The sequence below is a fragment of the Octodon degus genome, unplaced genomic scaffold, assembly GCF_000260255.1.
Source record: "Octodon degus isolate 3935 unplaced genomic scaffold, OctDeg1.0 scaffold00216, whole genome shotgun sequence".
Lineage (NCBI taxonomy): Eukaryota > Metazoa > Chordata > Mammalia > Rodentia > Octodontidae > Octodon > Octodon degus.
Window position 1 is genome coordinate 1356967 of NW_004524792.1, and position 19898 is coordinate 1376864.

General features: G+C 40.8%; 2 pseudogenes; both read left to right on the forward strand.

Moving 5' to 3' along the window:
* The first annotated feature begins 495 nt into the window (after positions 1 to 495).
* On the forward strand, positions 496 to 1750 carry LOC101591225 (annotated as a pseudogene).
* Positions 1751 to 11035: 9285 nt separating this feature from the next.
* LOC101566395 overlaps positions 11036 to 19898 on the forward strand; it is a 26276-nt pseudogene continuing 17413 nt past the window's right edge.

Below are 19898 nucleotides of genomic sequence, written 5' to 3' on the forward strand. Positions count from 1 at the left end.
GTTCCCGGAAGTCGGCAGAAATTCCTACTCGGCGGGAGGGGTGGGGCAGGTAGGGCGGAGTGGTGGGGGGCGGCCCAAGGGGGTGGGAGAGGGTCCAGCCCACGCTGCGCCTGGGCTGGGACTGGTCCCGCTGGCGCAGGGTAGCAGGAAGCTCTCCACACACTCACTGGACCTGGGCTAGGACTCACATGTACTTTTTTTTTTAGTACCAGGGAGATAGCTCAGTAGAATAAGTGCTTACCTGGCAAGTACAAGGGCCTGAGTTCAATCCCCAGTTCTGCAAAAAAAAAAAAAAAAAAAAGTACTTGTTTTGTATTCAAGATCTTAATAAAATTTGAGCAGTGAAAAAGAGCATTTCTTAAGACTTGTATTTCTTCTACTATAAACAATAAAAGTGAGAAGTGGAAAAATCTTACTGACCTGGAAGGTGGGAGCCAGAGGAGCTGTGAGGCTGTGAGTACTTGGGTGCGTCTGGCGGCCTAGCGGTGGGAAACAGCTTCAGCCTCACCTCCCTAACAAATCAGAATGGAGGAGAAGTCAGAGAACTGTAAGGTTCCAGAGGATCTGGTCAATGGTTTGAAGATTACAGAGCCCCAGGAAGCAGATTGTGCCCGGCCTTCAGCTCCTGATCCTGTAGATCAGCATTCTCAGAGCAAGCAGCTCAAGGATGATGAGGACCAGGGTGAAGAAGAGTGTTTTCATGACTGCAGTGCCTCATTTGAGGAGGAGTCCGGAGCGGATAAGGTTCAGAACAAAGCCGATGAGGATGTGAATTCCTTGGAACTAGATGAAGAATACCTACTAGAACTGGAAAAAAATATGCCAGATGAAGAGAAACAGAAAAGAAGAGAAAAGAGCACAAGGCTAAAGGAAGAAGGAAATGAACAGTTCAAGAAAGGAGGTTACGTAGAAGCTGAGACTTCTTACAATCGAGCCCTTCAGATGTGCCCAGCGTGCTTCCACAAGGACAGATCTATTCTGTTTTCAAACAGAGCTGCAGCAAGGATGAAACAGGACAAGAAGGAGATGGCCATCAGTGACTGCAGCAAAGCAATTCAGTTAAATCCCAGCTACATCAGGGCAATACTGAGGTGAGCAGAGCTGTACGAGAAGACGGACAAACTAGATGAAGCCCTGGAAGACTATAAAGCTATACTAGAAAAGGATCCGTCCATGCATCAAGCAAGAGAAGTTTGTATGAGATTACCTAAGCAAATTGAAGAACGTAATGAAAAGCTAAAAGAAGAGATGTTAGGTAAACTAAAAGATCTTGGGAACTTGGTTCTTCGACCTATTGGGCTCTCCACAGAAAATTTCCAGATCAAACAAGATTCCTCCACTGGCTCCTATTCCATCAATTTTGTTCAAAATCCAAATAATAATAGATAACAAAATAACAAGTTCTAAGAAGAAGTGTGTACTGCTTGCTGTTTGCAGGGGGCAAGGCCCCACCAATGCTTAACTGTCAAAGCATCTTATGTACAGGATGGCTGCCCGGCAGAGCCCAGCGCCCTCTCTGCCCCTGTGTTGTGACGGTGCCCCACACTTGCACCATCGTGCGCCACACTTGGTTCCCATTTCACAGAGCTACCCGCAGCTCTTGTCCTTGCCCAGGGGAGGCCTGCTTGTCCTGGCTGGCCTCAGAGCCCCATGCAGCCACCATTCCAGCAGAGGCCTCTCCCTAAGCAAGTTTTTGAGATGTGGATGGGACGGCAGTGTCCCCAAAAGCTGCTGCCTCCCTGGCAATGCTCTGTCCAGGCTACATGGGACTCCCTGGTGCCCCCGCTTTCCACTGTGGTAGTAAAGCTTCTGTGACAGTTCAAAAAAAAAAAAAAAAAAACAAAAAAACAAAACAATAAAAGTATAAATTCTGCTTTTATGTAATTTACAAAGGAAAGACAGATTGATTGATTGATTGATTGATTGATTGATTTAGGCCTTTTTGAGGTAGGGTCTCACTCTGCAGATCTGGCCTTAAGCTCACTTTGTAGCCCAGGCTGGTTTGGAACTCCCATCGATGCCTGGCCTGAAAAAAATGCATTTTCGTACCTGAAGCAGGAATGTCCCTAGGTAGACTAAGTCTTTTGGATACAATCTTCCTAAGGCTAGATTAATGTGTAGACATTGCAAGGAGTTGATACCATAAACTTCTCAGAGCCCGGGCATGGTGGCACAAGCCTGTAATTCCAGCACTTGGGAGGCTGAGGTAAGAGGGTTATCAGGAGTCTGAGACCAGCATGGGCTGCAATGTGAGCTCTAGGCCAGCCTGAACTGCATATGAGACCCTGTCTCAAAAGACAAAAAAACCTCATTTTTATCTAGTTTAATATTTTATTCCCATGAAAAAAAATTTAGTAACGTTTTAATTTTGTTCTTAAACATAAACTATCCTTTGTTACAAAAAAATCTTAATGTTCAACATTACGTGAAAATTAGGTCACTAAACAATTTTTATGGGGCTGGGGATATAGCTCAGTGGCTTAAGTGCATGCGTGGCAAGCATAAGGTCTAGCATTTAATCTCTGGCACCACCAAAAAAAACCCCAAAAAACAATTGTTATTAACATTTTTCTTCGCAGTTTATATAGAGGAGTTTGTAAGTATTTTGATATTGTATTCAGCTGAAATCCTCTTTTTACTTAAAGAATTTAGGAACTAAATATATGTTTTGTTTTTAATTAACATTACTTTAAAAATTTCTATCCAGGTTTCTGCCTTTGAGGTTTCTGTGTGTGCACCAGTAAATGCGCAAACGTACAGATACAAGTTATGTTAAGGGCGTCAGACCAAAAAACCTAACATGGCTAAGTGAAAGTCCTATTACAGAAACTGAAAAAGTTAGGGAAGGAAACCTGGCATGCAAACATTATTTGGAAAATTTCTGGAAAGTTTCCCAACCAACCACTTTTTGGCTGTGGCACTTCTTGGGGAAGCTCTGGTTTTTAGTTTTTGGTTTTTTTTGTGGAGCCCGGGATTGAACTCAGGCCCTTGTGCTTGCCAGGGAAGTGCTTATATTACTGAGCCATCTCCCCGGCCCAAAGCTCCGGTTCTTACCTTGAGCATAGCTTCTTGGCTCCAGTGCAGATCCCTCTGCCTGCTAGCACAGGTCCTTCATCCTGCTGGCACAGACTTTGTAGCTTCATCACGGACTTTTGGGCCTTCCCAGTGCAGACATGTGATGCAGGCCTGCACATGACATTATTGTGGACTCTAGGCCTCCAGCTGGACTTGTGGGAGGCACTGTTATGGGCTGTAGGCCCTCGGCTGGCTTCTGTGGTCTTTAGTGTGCGGGCAGATTTCCTGCACTCTGCATATGATTCTGTTAATGGTTACTGTAAATAATCTTAAATGTGTCCTGTATTGTATTGTCCCCCTTGCACGCCCCGAAGTATGACATGTATGCTAACAAGTGGCTAACTGGTCACCCAGCTCCCAGCCCTCACTCTTGTTATCTCATAATTGAGGCAACAACCCATATTCTTCAGCAATGTAGAAAGATAGAAGAAATCTGGGTTTTTGTATTTGTGAACCACTACATTGGCCTTGTATTTCCTTATTTTCGACTCCTTTCTATATTAAATTATTCAAAGTTTCTGTCTTCCCCCACTGCCAGTTGTTTTTCTGAAGTTGAACCCATTCCTAAGAAATAACAATATTGAATGAGGCTGCATTAATTTAGGATGACTTTTAAGAGTCCATATCCAAGAGTATGTCCTTTCATAAGATTTTATCCTTTTTTTCAATTTGTAGTTCTTCTCTTTCTTTTGTAACATGTAGATTTCCATATCAAATTTATCTTATGAATTTTTCTCATTACCAGTTAGTCATTGGTAGAAAAGATACTAATTTTTAATATATCTATTTACCTCAGTGAATTATTTCTGATTTTATTTTATTTTATTTTATTTTATTTTATTTTATTTTATTTTATTTTTTTTTCGGAACCGGGAATTGAACTCAAGCCCTTGCACTTGCCAGGCAAGTGCTTATTCCACTGAGCTATCTCCCCTGCTCCTCTGATTTTAATAGGCTACCTTATTTAGGTTTTCTAGCTATACATCTCTGGAAATAAATATAACTATAAATCAGTATTTTCACTGTTTTTTAAAGTTTAAAAATACTAGCTATACCATTCATAACATTGTTGAAAAATAGTGATAAGAAAGGATATCCTTATATTATTTTTTATTTTAATAGTCATATCAGTATTTCACCAATTAGTGTGACATTAAGTTTGGGAAATTTTGTTCTTTTAATCTTTTAAGGTTTTATTTTAATTTCATAAGGTGACTTTTGGTATTGATTTATTCAACATGTTAATATAATGAATTTTAACAAATTTATGTTTTACTACTGGAAAAAAATTTCCTTGATTATATAATGTCTTCCTTGAAATGTTTATTGTTGAAGCAAAGAGGGCAGTATAATTCTATTCATATACATCTTACCATATTCTACCTATGTCCAAAAGGAATTAGGAGTTTCCTTACAATAAAATACTAGAATACATTAAGATAGAAAAAGTCATATTAGAAGTTGTATGGAAGGGGGAATAAAAGTACGTGTATCAAACCTGGTTTAATAATAGTTACAGCAATTAAGCATTAAATTACTTCTGAGTAGCTGTGGAAGAAATGTGTAGATACATCATTTTTACCTGATAAAAGCAAATATACCCATTCTTTAGAGAACATTGTTTTTCCTATTTATATTGTATGCATCCTTGTAGAGGAAACAAAACAGCACATCTTCAAAATTACTATAGCATGAAGAAATTTTATGTGAGGATGAATCAAGTACGATGTAACAAAAAAGCCTTTAAGCCATCAGTATGTAAGCATTCACACTTGGCGGTGCTCATCGCTGATGGCATACGTGACCCTCTAGGACTGAGGGTGGCAAGGCCTGCATCTCTTTGTCCACTTGGTAGCCTCTACCTTGTGTTGTGTTTGGATGTGGCCTGTGTGTCTGCGGTGCTGAATTTTAAATTTAAATTTGAATTGTCATGTGGCTATCGGCTGTATTGGATAGCACGGTGGCATAGTAGATGACTAGATTTGTCATGATGATAACGCATAAGTTGTTTTTAGTCAATTTGCTTATCTTTATAATTTGCCTTCCTTTTGACATCCCACCCCCTCGTCTAAACTGAGGCTCTATTATCAGAGCTACTTTTACTAAAAGACCCCCCCCCCCATGGGACACGAAGGGCAAGTGAACTGCTGTTTATAATGTGCTTTGCTCAACATACTCCCTTTCCCTGGTAGGTAGCTTAGTACCTGCTTGTCAGATGAGAGACCAGGATGTGTGTCACAGGAGACCCTTGTGTATGCTGGCAGTCGCTCCTGGCTTTTGTCTAACCTATGTTCAGCTTGTATCTGTCTGACTGTCACTCTGTTACTGGGAGCCCAACACTGTTCTCCCTGATGTCCAGGAAAGCCCCGTGTGGGGCAGTCCCTGTTTTATTTTTTAATTATTTGTTTATTTAGTATAGGGTCTCGCTATACCACTCGGATTCATAGTGATCCTCCTGTCGCAGCTTCCCCAGTACTGAAATTTCAGGCATGTGCTACCACACCCGGTTTCAGTGGCTGGTACTGTGTGCCTGGGATCCAGGGGCCAGCATGGAATGTGGTACTGGAGATCAAACCCTGGTCTTTGTGCTTGCCAGGCAGGTACTCAGACCACCAAGCTATCTCCTCAGCTCCCAGTCCCTGGTTCTTTGAGTGGAAGGCACATTCAGTCCACCATCACAATAGGAAATGTGTTTAAAGATTTTAAATTGATGTTTAAGCATGTTGAAAATTTTTACAGTTCTCTATGCCTACGTCGCATACATTATTTTTAAGTTTTCAGGCAAATGCGTGCATGTTCCCTTCAGAGGAAGCAGCAGGAAATTGGGAAGGAATCTCAGTCTGCCACGAGGGAAAGATGCCTGTAAATTGTTCTCTCTGTCCATTAGTTTGAGCCATTTTGGTGTCATTTGAAAGCTGTGTCAAGGGTAACTTAAGTCCAACATCTTTTTTTTTTGGTGGAACTGGGGATTGAACTCAGGCCCTTGTGCTTACCAGGCAAGCACTTATTCTACTGAGCTATCTCCCCGGCCCCTAAAGCCCAACTTCTGGTATGACAAAATCAAATCTGTATTCAGAGTAGATGCTGAAGTGACGTAAAATTGTAAGGACTTTTACCTCCTGCCAAATCCTGGAGACCATGGATTATCTGTGTGTTATGGTTTGTGTCTAGTTGTTCCCCCAAAGCCTCATGCAGTCATGGGGTGAGGACTTCTAGAGTTTGTGTTAACTTATGATCCACTGGGATTATGTGTGATCCAAGGCTGGGATTATGGGTTTTAGTACTGCTGGGATTACCCATAGGTGGGTAAATACTGGGAAGTACCCATAGGTGTGAGTACTTCCCCTACCCTGGGGCAGGTAATTTGCATTACAATGTAAGGTGGGAAGAGAAGCTAGCTGCTTGAGCTGCTGCTACCCCTCCCTTGTGCTCTTGCTCTTTGCCGCTGCCATGAAAGGTTGCTTTCTGCTCTGTGCTGCTCTGCGTTGGACCCAGCTGAGTATGGACTGAAACCTCCAGTAACTGTGAGCTAAATAAACCTTTCCTTCCTTCATTTTGAGTGTCGGGTATTTGTCCCAGCAACGAGAGAAGAGTAACTAAGACACTGTGTGATCCACCTGCTTAGAAATTTGGAGTTGTGAGTGTATGAAGTTTAGCTTTTTACTGTATGTGTGTGAGCTCAAGAGCCAACAGACAGGAAGGACCAAGAAAGAAGTTCTTTTGGGATATGAGCCAAAATGACTTTCTTAACCCTCATCCTAGAATATAAACAATACAAATCTGTATCTTCTGAGTCTCCACTAAGGTAATTTCAGCCATGAAAAATTTAAGAGACTATGGTGCTTTGCACCCACCCTTACTTGGTGATTTTGATTTGGGGGTAACACTCCCAGAGTAAAGTTGTCAGATTGAGGTAGCTACAGAAACGTGTATAACCAAACAAGCTGACCTGTGAATGGCTTGCTCACTATTTTTCTTTTCATTTGAATTTCTATAAAGTATCTGCCTGTCCCCTCCAGTGACTTTCATTTTGGTATGATTAATATTGGATTCCTTATTTCTGAGGGGGAGAAACATTCGGTTGATGTTTTTTAGCACATAACTCTGCCAGGTACTGAGGATATTTTTGTTTGCTTTGTTTTCATTTATATTTAATTTTTAAATGTAAAAAAAAAAAACATTCTGTTTACTATTTTTAGATATACCTCAGTGCTGTTTTTCATATTCATGTGGTTATGTAACAGATCTTTAGAACTTTTCATCTTGCAGAACTGAAACTGTACCCATCAAACAGCTTCCTGTGCCCGTCCCTCCAGGTCCTAGCCACCAGCAGTCCACTTTTTGTTTTCACGATTGTGACCATCCTGGGTATCTCCTATAACTGAACTCTTCAATATCTGCCTTTTTGTGATTGGCCCATCTCACCCGGTGTGAGGTCCTCAGGCTTCACGCCATAATATATGGCAGGATTTCCTCATGTGGAGAGGCTGTTCCAATATTCCCTCATGCGTCAACATCATCTTCTGAATCCCTCCATCTGTCTTCCTCTTGGCTGCGGTGCCTGGTGCGTCCATGGTGCGGAGGTGCAAATACGCCTTTCGGGTCTCAGCTTCCGCTCTTAGGATGTATGTGTACCCAGAAGCAGGCCAGCTGGGTCAAGGGGTGATTCTATTTTTAAATTTTGGTGAAACTCCATTCTCTTGTGCACCGCAGCTGCACCGATCTCCAGGCACACCAGCAGCGCTCAGGGCTCTCTACATCCTTGCCAGTGCTTATTATTTTCTGGGCTTTTGTGACAATGGTAATCCAAAGGAGTGTAACTTTTATTATTATACTTTGCAAGACATTTCAGAATAAACTAATGGTTGACATTAATTGAATACTTCTTGGCAAGCACTGTTCTCTTTACAGTCTTAACTCACTTCTCACCATGGCCTTTGAGGTAAGTGGCTTACTTACCTAACCTTGTGCATATGAGATAACTGTCGTGTCAAGGGTAAGCCTGTGCCCCTGCTAAAGCTGAGAAGGGACTCAAACTCTGGGAAGTCTGGCTCCAGATCTGTTTGCACCACTCTTAGCATCAGGGACACACACAAAGGTAGTGCACAAGTGTATGAGTGTATTATAGAATAGCTAGAACAGTGACATTTAGCCACTAAATAGCAAAAATTTAGAGTTACAACATGGAAATGAGCAAAACATAATTTACTTTTATGTAGCCTTTAAAAATGATTAATGAGTATGATGGGGAGTTAGTTAGGATGTAACATGAAATGGGGAAGACCAGCAGGAAGGCGAGACTGTGAAAGGGTTCTTACGGTGATGTGTTTATAACTACAAGTAGCATAGGTAATGTTCTGCCTGGACCAGATACTCTTCTGAGCCCTCTGTGATGGTCTTATCTAATCTTTACAGAAATCCTGAAAGTAGATATTGCTGCAGTTCTCATATTACACCCTAGACAGCTGAACTGGAGACCACTGAGGGTTGAGGACTCAGTAGTAAATAAAGAGAGAGCATTTAAAACCAGGCATATGCTCTCTAGGCTTTACATGTTGAGTTAATGGCCTAGGCATCATATCAACAAATTCTAGAACAAAAACAGCTATACTGGTGGGACTGTTGAGTAGTAGAATTATGGGGGAAAAAAAGAATTTTTTAAAACATTGTTCTGTGTAATTTCAAAGATTTTTTTATTTTATTGTTTTACCATTACACAATAAAATAAAAGGGCTGAAATCGCCCTTTTAGATGGCAGCCCTCCCATGTAAGTAGCTTTTGGCTTCTTTCTTTAGACTCCCCATCTCCCTTTCCTCTTTCCTGAAAGCCCCTGTATTCGAGGATCCCTAATCAGTATATATTCATAATTTTCATGATAAGAGATTGTCACTGGTAAATACAAACTTGATGCATATGTCTGATTTTTATCCAAATTGCATCTCCTTGAAGCACATCTCCCAAGACCTCCAGGGTTGCCGATTCCTCTGGACGTCGCATGCCTCGCTGACACTCTGGAGTACCTCCAGCTCAAGGCTGTTTTCCACTCTTCCTGCTCATCTTACCACATCCAGTCCAGTGAAATTAATTACCACCCAAATGCTGATGACTGCACAGTTACCGTCTGTGCTCAGGGTGCTCCGCTGTGCTCCTGACCTGGATAGACAGCTACCTCCTTGGCATTCCCACTTGCCCAATTAAAAATTATCTCAAAGGTACACATCCAGTCCAGAATAGACACGATTCCTTGCTCTTCATCTCAAGTAGAGAACGATGCCAGCTGTTGTTCATGTACCCAACTGCTCCTCTGCCTACCTGGAACCCTCTCAGCAGATCTTTCTTTGGCTCAGTCCATGTGCTCTTGCGCGTTCTGCTCAGGTACAACAGGAAAGCACATACCTATGTGAGTCAGTGCTATCATCTTGCTCCTGACTACCCTCTCAAATCCTCCATTTCAAAGGCTTGGTCCCAGTTTATTGCATTACGAATTGGTGATGGGGCCTTTAAGAGATGTGGGTTGGTGAGAGGAGGCCGGGCCATCGAATGCATCCCTTGAAGAGGAGACTGGAGCTGCAGCTTCCTTGTCTTTGCCTCCTGCTTGCCCTGAGGTGGGCAGCTTCTGCCAGGAGGTCCTGTAATACTGTTTCCAAAGTTGTAGGGCCACATGGTCTAGACTAAGGCTTCTGCAACTACAAGCATGATAAAAACCTAAGGAAATCAACATAAAGGGTGAAAGGGTTTATTTGGTTTCTGGTGCCAAAGATTTCAGCCCCAGAGTCACGTGGTCCCATTGCTTTTGCCTTGGCGAAGCCATAAGCATGGGCTGCAGCTAGCCGCTCACTCATGGAAGGAAGCAAGCAAAGCAAGGAGAGCCTGGCATCCTCCTGTCCCTGCCAAGGGCACATTCTGTGGCCTGACTGCTTCCCATTAGGGTTACCTCTTTAATGTCCCACTATCTCCCAATAGAGAGCTGTGGCTGGGGAACAAGGCTTTAAGGCATGGGCATGTGGGGGGTGTTTAATCTTTCTCAAGGTGCGTCCTGAGCTTCTGTTCTAAATAAGTTTGCACTCCTGTCATTCCTGTTGTTTCACCCTGCTCTATTTATGGCTCTTAGAGTTCTCTGATACTGCTCATTTATTTTTAACTTCTGTATCACCTACCTCCACTGGAACATAAACTATGTCAGTGCTGATGTGACGTTACTTGGGTCAGTGCTGCAGTAGCACATAGTAGATGGTCAATAAATACTTGTCAGGTAGCACCACGTGAGTGAATCTCATTACCTTGTATGAAAACCACTTCTCTGTTCACTTTCCAATATTTGAATAGTTTAGTATATTGTTAACCAGGTTAAGCATTTCAGGCCAAAGGACCTCTCAATTTATTCATGTGGTTTCCATTTCAACCTAGCTTGTGTTGACCCTGGCCTATTTTCTGGACACAATCTTTTCTTTTTTTCTTTTTCCTTATCTTCATCACTGTTTCGCTCCTTTCTTGCTTCTGCATGTGTTTTGTGTTCTCAGAATCCTGGATTTCACTGAATTATTCAGGCTTGTATAGTGACTTTCAGTGTTGTCTTCTCTTTTGTGCCTTATTTTTCTTTGTGAGGCTGTGACTCTCAGACTGCTCTCACTTCCTTCTCATTTAAATATATACAAAAACCCTTTGTCTTTTCCCAGGTATTGAAGCACTGTTTGAATTGTTAAACTTCAAAAATTCTCTGAATCCTGCCTTACATTTTACAGATATCTCCAATCTGCTTTTCTAGTGTTTCTTTCTATAAACTTACCCCAGAAAGTCATTTTTCTCATATCTATCGATTTGTGTGTGTCCAATCGTCATTCCGTGAAACTGTAAAGAACTATTTCAACCTTGAAGAAAAAGTGTCTCATAGTCTGAACTATTCTTTTTCTCCCATGATACCCAAATCCTCTTTCTCTGAAACCCATGATTACTACTTGATATGGCTGAAAAGAAAAGGTTCTTCGATGAGAGAATCCTGGATTCTCTGGGCATGCTGAAGCAACCACAGGTATTTTTGATGGGAGGTGGGAGACCTGATAACAGAAGAGAGAAGTCAGTGTAATCATGAAGGGTGGGGCGAAGAAACCACATGGTGAGGAATGTCCTCAGCCACAAGAGACTGGAAGAGGTGAGGAATGGACTCTCCAGGGACGATAAATGAGGACAGGCCTGGATCTTGATTTTTGCCTCTGTGATAACTAATTTCTGACTTTAGGTCTTCAGTGTTGCGAAAATAAATTGTACCACTATGTTTCTGGTCATCTGTTATAAGAGCCGAAGGAAACTAATACAGATTTGGAACATAGAATGGAGTTCTGCTGCAATGTATACTGAAAGGTAGAGTTAGATCTGGACTGGATAATACATAGAAGCTGGAATAATTTTGAAGAACTTAAGGTGGGGGAAACTTAAGTTGCCTTCAACACATTGTTGGTGGAAGCACAGACCTTCAAAGAGGGTCAGAAAGAAATGGAAACCATAGTGAAAACCTGCATTGTCTATATATTGTATCAGTATAAATAGATTCCAGTAAAAATCTGAATGTTAAATTGAAAGAAAAGTTCAATCTAGAATTCTACACCCAGCAGATATTTATTTATTTATTTTTAGATATTTCTTTCAAAAATAAGAGCAAATAAAGATATATTAGGGAAGGAACTGTTTTTTGTTTTGTTTTGTTTTTTGTTTGAGACAAGGTCTTGCTATGTAGTTCAGACTACCCTTGAACTCACTACGTAGCCTAGGCTGGCCTCAGCCTTCCAAGTTTTGGGATCAGGGTGTAGGCCACCAACCAGGAAGGAAGGAATTGTTGAGACTGTTCATTTTTACTACTTCTGTATTTATAAGAAATACAGAACTTTCAGAAAAAAAAAAAAAAAAAAAAAAAAGGCACTGTTGGAAATGTGGATGTCCACAAAGAATGAAAAGGGCCCAAAATAATAAATGTCAGGCTAAGTATCAAAGATAAGTTTTCTTTTTAAAAATGTTCTTTTAAAGTTGAATATCTGCTTAAAATTAATTTGTTGATGTGCTTATGTAATATGTATAAAAGCATATCAAAAATATCAGCAGGTAAAATGCAGAAAGTACAAACATGCTGTTTTAAGATGAAAAGCAGAATGTCATTTAAAAGTAGATTCTGAAAACTTGAAGAATATTGAAATTCTGGTGCAACCAATAAAAAGTGAAAAAAATGTTCAGTTAAGCCAGTAGAAAAAGGTAAAATCCTATGCAAATAGTCAATGCCAAAAGAGGCTGGAAAAGAGAAAGGAACAAATATGATAAATAAAAACCAAGTAACAGGAGATATTGGCAGTCACATTAAATGTAAATGATACAAATATCCCATTTAAAACTCAATGATAGTAACCAGGGATAGTGTAATTCAGCACTGTATGAGGCTGAGACAGATGACAAATTTGAGCCCAGCCTGAGCATCTTTATGACTTTGTGAGACACTGTCTCAAAATAAAAAGATTGAAGGTGTTGCTTAGTACAGAGGTGCTAGCTTGAAACCCCAGTACAGTAAAAACAAGTGAATCATTAATAAAAATTAATAAAAAGCATATTGAATATGTCAGGTGTTGTCATTTCCCTTACTTTCTCTAGTCAGGGTTCATTTGTATCCCAGAGAAAGCAGGGGTGGGAGTTACTAAGGATCAGAACTTGACTAGTAAGAAATATCTAATCTTAGAGCAGTGTGAATGCAACTAAATAGTTTAAACACAAAACTTAATGAGTGGGAAGGAGTGGTAAACCTTGGTTAGAGAAAGGAAGAGATTGAACATATATGAATGATAGTGACAGGTACTATCTAAGCATGATTTTGACTAAGAAAAATTAGTTTCTATGATCAGTTGATATATTATGCAGCATAAACTTACCAAATTAGGATAGTAATGACAGGCAGCTACAGCTGAAAATACAAAACACTCTTATCAGTGCAGACTTAGAAAAAAACTCCATATCCTTTTTATAGAGGGTTGTCTCCACTGACATCAACTTTATCAACTTGGACTCTGACAGAAAGTGTTCCTTATCCTCTTTATGACTCCAAATGACAATTTTATTCAACATCATTTCACACCATGTCACCCTCCTGATGGGTCATACAGGCTGCACGCAGGTGGATGCCAGGGTGTGAGTCCAAGCAGAAGGCAAGTTCACTGCAGGTGAAAATGGAGTAGAATGTCCTCAGGCTCCTGGGCCCTTAATAGCGAGGGTGATGGATGGTTCTAACTGAGGAAAGGAGGACAAAGGTATTTAAGCTCATCAGCAATGCAGCCGACTCCTCAAGAAATGTCTGGAGATCATATTTTAAAGTCAGTCTTGCCAGGGAAACGCTTATTCCTACTGACCCGTCTCTCCGGCCCTAAAGTCAATCTTAAATTGCAATAATGCACATAAAGATTACAACCTGCATCATTTGGACATAACTATATAGAAACATTAGCTTATAATTCTCTCTCTCTCTCTCTCTCTCTCTCTCTCTCTCTCTCTCTCTCTCTCTCTGTCTCTCTCTGACACACACACACACATTGAACACTACTTTTACAATTAGAAAAATATGAAAGGCAAAAATGCTTTGGGGGCATTTGACATGATATCAGATATCAAGATCATTACTGTTATTTGTTTTAAAAAAAGACCCTTTGAAGTATTTAATGTTTCTTTTTCATTTTTTCCAGTATTTATTCCTCAATTTATACCTAAATGTATAGTTTGTTTTCAGCTGCTTCTCAATGTCTTGACCTCCATCATGGTTATAAAATACTAGAGAACAGAATATTGATGTCATCCAAATGTTTCAGCCAGTGCTATGCACATAACAAATGTTCCACTCACACAAGCACACCTGGGCTTAAAGATACTTCAGTTGTGGAAACAGGAAAGCCATACAGAGGATTTCGTTTTGGAGCTGAGCACAGCTATGCTGTCTCAGAGAGACTCCCATCAGTACTGATGCAGGCTCATGGAGAAGAAAAACCAATTCCTGAGGCTCCAAGAGCCCTCTGTTGTTAAGTCCTACAGTTTTGTTCCTTGACTGAACATCCAAGGGTACAGAGACCCTTTTTCATCAGGAGAGGTGGAGAAGGGACACAAAGGGCCGAGAAGAACTTGAGCTTCCTGGCTTCTTACACTCACCTTCCCTATCAATGGCCCTTGAGGACCTGGCAGTTCTGATGTGGAATGCAGAAGGGAAGTGAACTGGAAGAAATTCTCTGCAAATATGGTGTTCCACTGAGTGCCACCTCGCACTTCCTGTGTGCATTTAGAGCTCATAATACTAATACATTCTACTTAAATCACCAGCCAAGGATAATGAAAACAGGAAACCCCAGAGGCTCTGCCACTAAAATGAGGAAGAATTTTAGGCAGAGCACTATCTCCATGCTTGAGACAAAAGGGAGTAAAATTTTCATCTCAGCTCTATTTGTCTCCAGAATAGCTCTGTTTCCTCTGAGTGGGAATCAGCAATAAGAGCTCTTGTGGGTCTTCTCATCTTGAAGGAGAAAGAATTTGGAAAAGCAGTAAAGGAGGGGCCAATTTTCACATCCACTTGCAGTGTATTTTAGGAAAACCACTTAACTCTGGATCACAGTTTTTTCTTTTGTAAAATGTGACACTAATAATGGTGATGTTGTCGGTAGCTGAATTAGATAGAAATATTATACATAGTCAGACAGTACCAGGTCCTCAAGGAGACAATATGGAAGACAAGGTAACTTTGCAACTTGGAAGAGACAGACAATCCCTTTAGCCCAATTTTCAAGACAACTACAGCTACATACTCTCCTAGGGATGGGCATTAGGGATTGATATTCTAAATAGGTATCAATGCCCTTGAAAGAGCCCAAATGAGTCACTAATCCAACTCCCAACAGGAAGAGACCCTGTCTCATATTCATGCCCGCTTGCTACATGACTTGCTTCCCCATTTGATACTGGATTTAATCCATTTGACCTGAGCAATGGTGCTTGTAATCTCATTGATTGGCCATAGTTTTGTCCCACCTCAGGCCCACCTAAGCAAGTTCCCATGTTCTCTACCACCTTAGACCTCCTCACCACATGGTTTTCCTCTATAAAAGTCCCTGGAAGAGACAGCTCCCTGGGGATCACCAGCTCAGGACCCCTTCTGTCCTTCTCTTGGATAGCAGCCTTCTTTCCCCCAATAAATATATTCTGCTCATGACCCTCGTTTGTTCCTAAAATTGATTCTTTGGTTTTAGAGAACACAAACTCATCCCAGGTACCTTTCAGGTCAGGAGTTTCATTTTTCCCCTATATCATTTGGAAGTCATCCACCTGAGATCAATTTTACCCATGTCAGTGTCTTCCTCATAGGATTGTTGTGAGGACTCAATAAATGACTTCAGTTGAAGAGGTAGAACATTGTGTGATCCATAAAAATAGCTCAGTCAATACTAGGGACTAGTAGTATAACTAAAACTTCATCAGACACAGCTATCAAAACAATAAGAATTTCACAGAGTTTATAAACTTTTGGCCTTCTTCAAATTCATGTATATTTAAGGTATTTAAAACAAAAACCCTACCACGCCTCATCACAAACAAAATAAAATAAAGACATATTCCTGTACTGCAGGAAATAGAGCTGAGAGACTGCTTCCCACTGTAGCTCAGTTTAGAACTGAGGATCCCTGAACCCAGAAGTTCAGATTTCCATGAGGGAGAAAAGGCCATGGGTCCTAGGAGAAAGGAAGAAGCATTTGGGACAGAGGCAGAAGACCCACTTGGCTCACAAGTAAAATGGGATGTTTGTGTCTAGTTGTCCCCCCCAAAACCTCACGCAGTTGACGGGTGACTTCCAGAGTTTGTGATTAATTCATGATCTAGTGCTGAGATTGTGGGTGTGAGCATCCTGGGCAGATCCATCTGCATTAGAATGTGAGGAAGGGAGAGAGGCCCCTAGCTGATGGAGCTGCTGTTTCTCCCCCTTGCTCTTTTGCTCTTTGCCTTGGCCATGGACCGTGGAGGGCTACTCAGTGCTATGTGCTACTCAGCTTTGGATCCAGCTGAGTATGGACTGAACCTCCACTAACTGTGAGCTACATAACATTTTTGGGACAGGTATTTGTCCCAGCAATGCGAGAAGAGTAACTAAGACACTTGCCAAAAACCCTGGCAATCTATCTAAAGATCATCTAGCAAAATATTTTCAAATCAAAATAGTATTAAGAAAAACCTATGGTGAACAAAATATCAAACTCATTAGTAAAGGCAGGATCTGGCAGGGCCATGCTATAGTTATGCAAGAGGCTACATCATGCAGAAAGAGGGTCACATCCTATTGTGGTTTGGGGTTTTGCAAGGGAAACAGTGCAATGCAGGACACATTTTATAATATTTTATAATGAATCACCCAAAGAATCATATACAAGGAGTGCAGGAAATCTGTCCTGCACTCTATAGACCAAAGAATTCAGCTGAGGACCTGGATCCTAATATCCTGTATGAATCTAGCTGAAAACCTAGAGCCCATAACAGTGCCTCCCACAAGTCCAACTGGAGGCCTAAAGCCCATGACAACGCTTCATGCAAGCCCACTTCATGGGGATCTGCACTGGGAAGGCCCAGAGGTCAGTAGTGGAAGCTAGAAAGTCTGTGCCAGTGCGATCAGTTTTACGCCTTTGTCCATACTAGGAGGTTGAGAGATCTGAAGTGGAGCCTGGAAGCAATGCTGAAGGTAAGAACCAGAGCTCCCCTGAAAAGTACTACAGCCATCCTCAGCAACAGTGATGTCCTGAGTTCCTTCAGTGATAAGGACAGCTGAGTTCCCATCAGGAAAGCCAACATGACAAGCTTTTCCAGGAGCTGAGGAGTGTACCATCTTCCCCTCCAGAGCCAGGAAGCAATGCTCAAGATGAGAACCAGAGCTCCCTCAAAGTGTCTCATAGCTGTTTTCAGCAACAATGAGGTCCTGAGCTCCTCTTCTGACAAGAACAGCCAAGTTTACCGGGAAAGCCAGCATGACAAGGTCCTCCAGCAGAATAGCCCAAGAGAACCAGCAGCTTCCAATGGCTCCAACAGCTCCTCAAACAGCTTCCCTAACAGCCTCTCAACAGCTTCTCCAGCTCTGCCTCTTAGGCTGCTGGCAACAATCTTAAGATGGGCCTCCCACACCCAGCACCACACTAGCTCAATTCTGCTGGGTGTAATAAATTGACCACCAACTAGCAATCCACTATGCTATTTTAATTGAAAATGCTGATGTGGTCTTCATCATGGGCCTTATTTTTATTGGTTTTATTTTTTAAAACATTGAATTATAATATTGTCTTAATAATCACATTCAAGGCATCCTCTTAATTTTGTGTCTGAGCTGAGTACCTCAATCTCCATTGTCATGTTGGCTTTGGAAAGAAGGCTGAAGAGACATCAGAAACCTGGGAAATAGTCCTGGGGCCTCACGAAATTAAGGAAAAGGTTGGGAGCTTCCTGAAGAATATCCATGGCAGGCTCCCTTTTAAGTATTATTTCATTATAATAAAATAATATTCCCTGATTACTTTATCCTGGCATTCTGCTCTTGCTATTTTCTTGGCATCTTTCACAGGTTGATCTCTTGGACAGCTATTAACAAAGTCATTATTTTGATCGTGTTTGTACATGTTCTATCATGAGCAATAACAATTTATTCACTGACAGCCTCCCTCCACAGCTGCATTAAAATCACCACTTATATAAGGAAGCTGTGTGCCATTCAAAGGTAGAAAGTGATCGGGCTGGGTTTCAGCCAAGCTCTGTCTGCCTCTAGGTCCTGTCCATTCTCACCACTGGCCAAGATGTGCCTAATAGCTCATACACAGGGTTCCTGGCATTTTCTCCATCTTTCAGGTTGCAAGCTCTACCATATGAAGATAGGAATCACAAAAAGAAATTTCAATTACTTGTCCTTTCTTGAAGCAGCCTGAAAATTTAAACCATAACTCTCCATTACTAATGTCTTTGAATACATTATCATTCTTCCTAAGTTATTCATACCTTGTCTTATGAGAAGCTCAGACATGAAGACTCTTGATGGAATGCTTCCTTTTTACCCATATGGTTTATTGCTATACTTGCCTGGTGTACCACCTACTACACCAGAGCATATTTGGAACAGAAATGCTCAATTAAATGGATTTAGCAATGCTGTATATTTGTGTTGTAAATTCAGTCAAATTTTTTTATGGTAATTCAGTCTTGTCTGTCCTTGAAGGAGGGTGGGATTGAAGGTTGAAGTGAAATTTATTCATGTGACTTTTTGAATCAATTATTTACATTTCTCTGGGACTTGCTTTTTAAAATAATATATTTATTATTTTTAATTAAAGTCTGTTGAAATTCTCCATTCTTTAAAGTCAGCATGATCCATGAAGGAAAAGGGCACATGTTCACTTCTACCTTCACATGAGGAATGTAAGCTCAGCCAGTAAGTCCTCTGTTACCAAGTGTAATTAAGACCTAGGGCCCTTTTTGATCTAATAAATGATTAAACATATCAATAAATGACTGCACATAGCTCTGCTCCCCTGATTACTTTATCGTGGCGTTCTATTCTTGCTATTTTCTTGGCACTTTTCACAGGTAGATCTCCAGGACAGCTATTGACAAAGTCATTATTTTGATTTTGTTTGTACATGTTCTATCATGACCAATAACAATTTATTCACTAAGACATTAGTATTTGGCTTCCAAAACCTAACTTTCTTTGAATTTGTGGTATATGTACAGTTGTTTCTGTAGAATTAATCAAATATCTCTTTGTGCCCTGAAAGACTTTGGAGCATAATTCTGCACTATTTATTTCATCTTTGCATGTTTAGTGCCAAGCATAATTCCTGGTTAATAGAGTAGATTTCTTGGTAGATGATAGTTAATCCTTGATATAAATTATTCCATGAGAAAACAACTGCAAGTACTAGACTTTCCACAACACCATGAGATAAATATCTATACCCTTCAGCAAACAAATGATTCATGGACTAGAGCATCAGATTAAAAAGCAAAGAGAAAGGACCCCAAAGACCAGCCATTGACAGGAACTGTGTTTTTGATTTACAGAATTAATTTAGGTCAAAGGTTGCCTAATTTTATTTGAGCATTCCACCTTTTGGGGAATTGCTTTTTGGAGAAATTCATCCATTTAATATATTGAATATACTGTAGAAGGGTAAGGTATTTCAGGCAACAGAACCTTACCAAAAAATATGGAAGATTTTAGCTCTGTCTTTGAGAATCTCAAAGGCTGCCAGATGAGGTGGTACATGACTATAATCTCAGCACTTTTTGAGGCTGGAGGATCACAAATTTGACACCAGCATAGTGAGCCCCTGTTTCAAACAAAGGTAAAAGGAACAGGATTGTAGCCCAGCACTAGAGTGCTTGCCTAGTAAGTGTGAGGCCCTAAGGTCACACTACTACCACTACTACTACAAAAAAAAAAAAAAAGAATACTGTAAGCTTATGAATAATAGAGGCATAAAGACAAAAGATTTAAGATGTACTGCAAGTGAAATAATATAAACACATCGAGAATATGCACGAGCAATTATTTGTTATGATTTTTCTGACTCGGAATATTTAGCAAAGAAGATGCCTAGAAGAAGTCTAAAGGATAAACTTCCCAGGTAGAGGAAAAGGAGAAAGATCCCAGAGCAAGGGAAGAACATTTAAAAAAATATAGAAGTTGCTGGGCATGGTGGCACAAACCTGTAACCCCAGCACTCACACTGTGAGTTTCAGACCACCCTGGGCTACATATTGAACTCAAGCCCAGCCTGGACTACACAGTG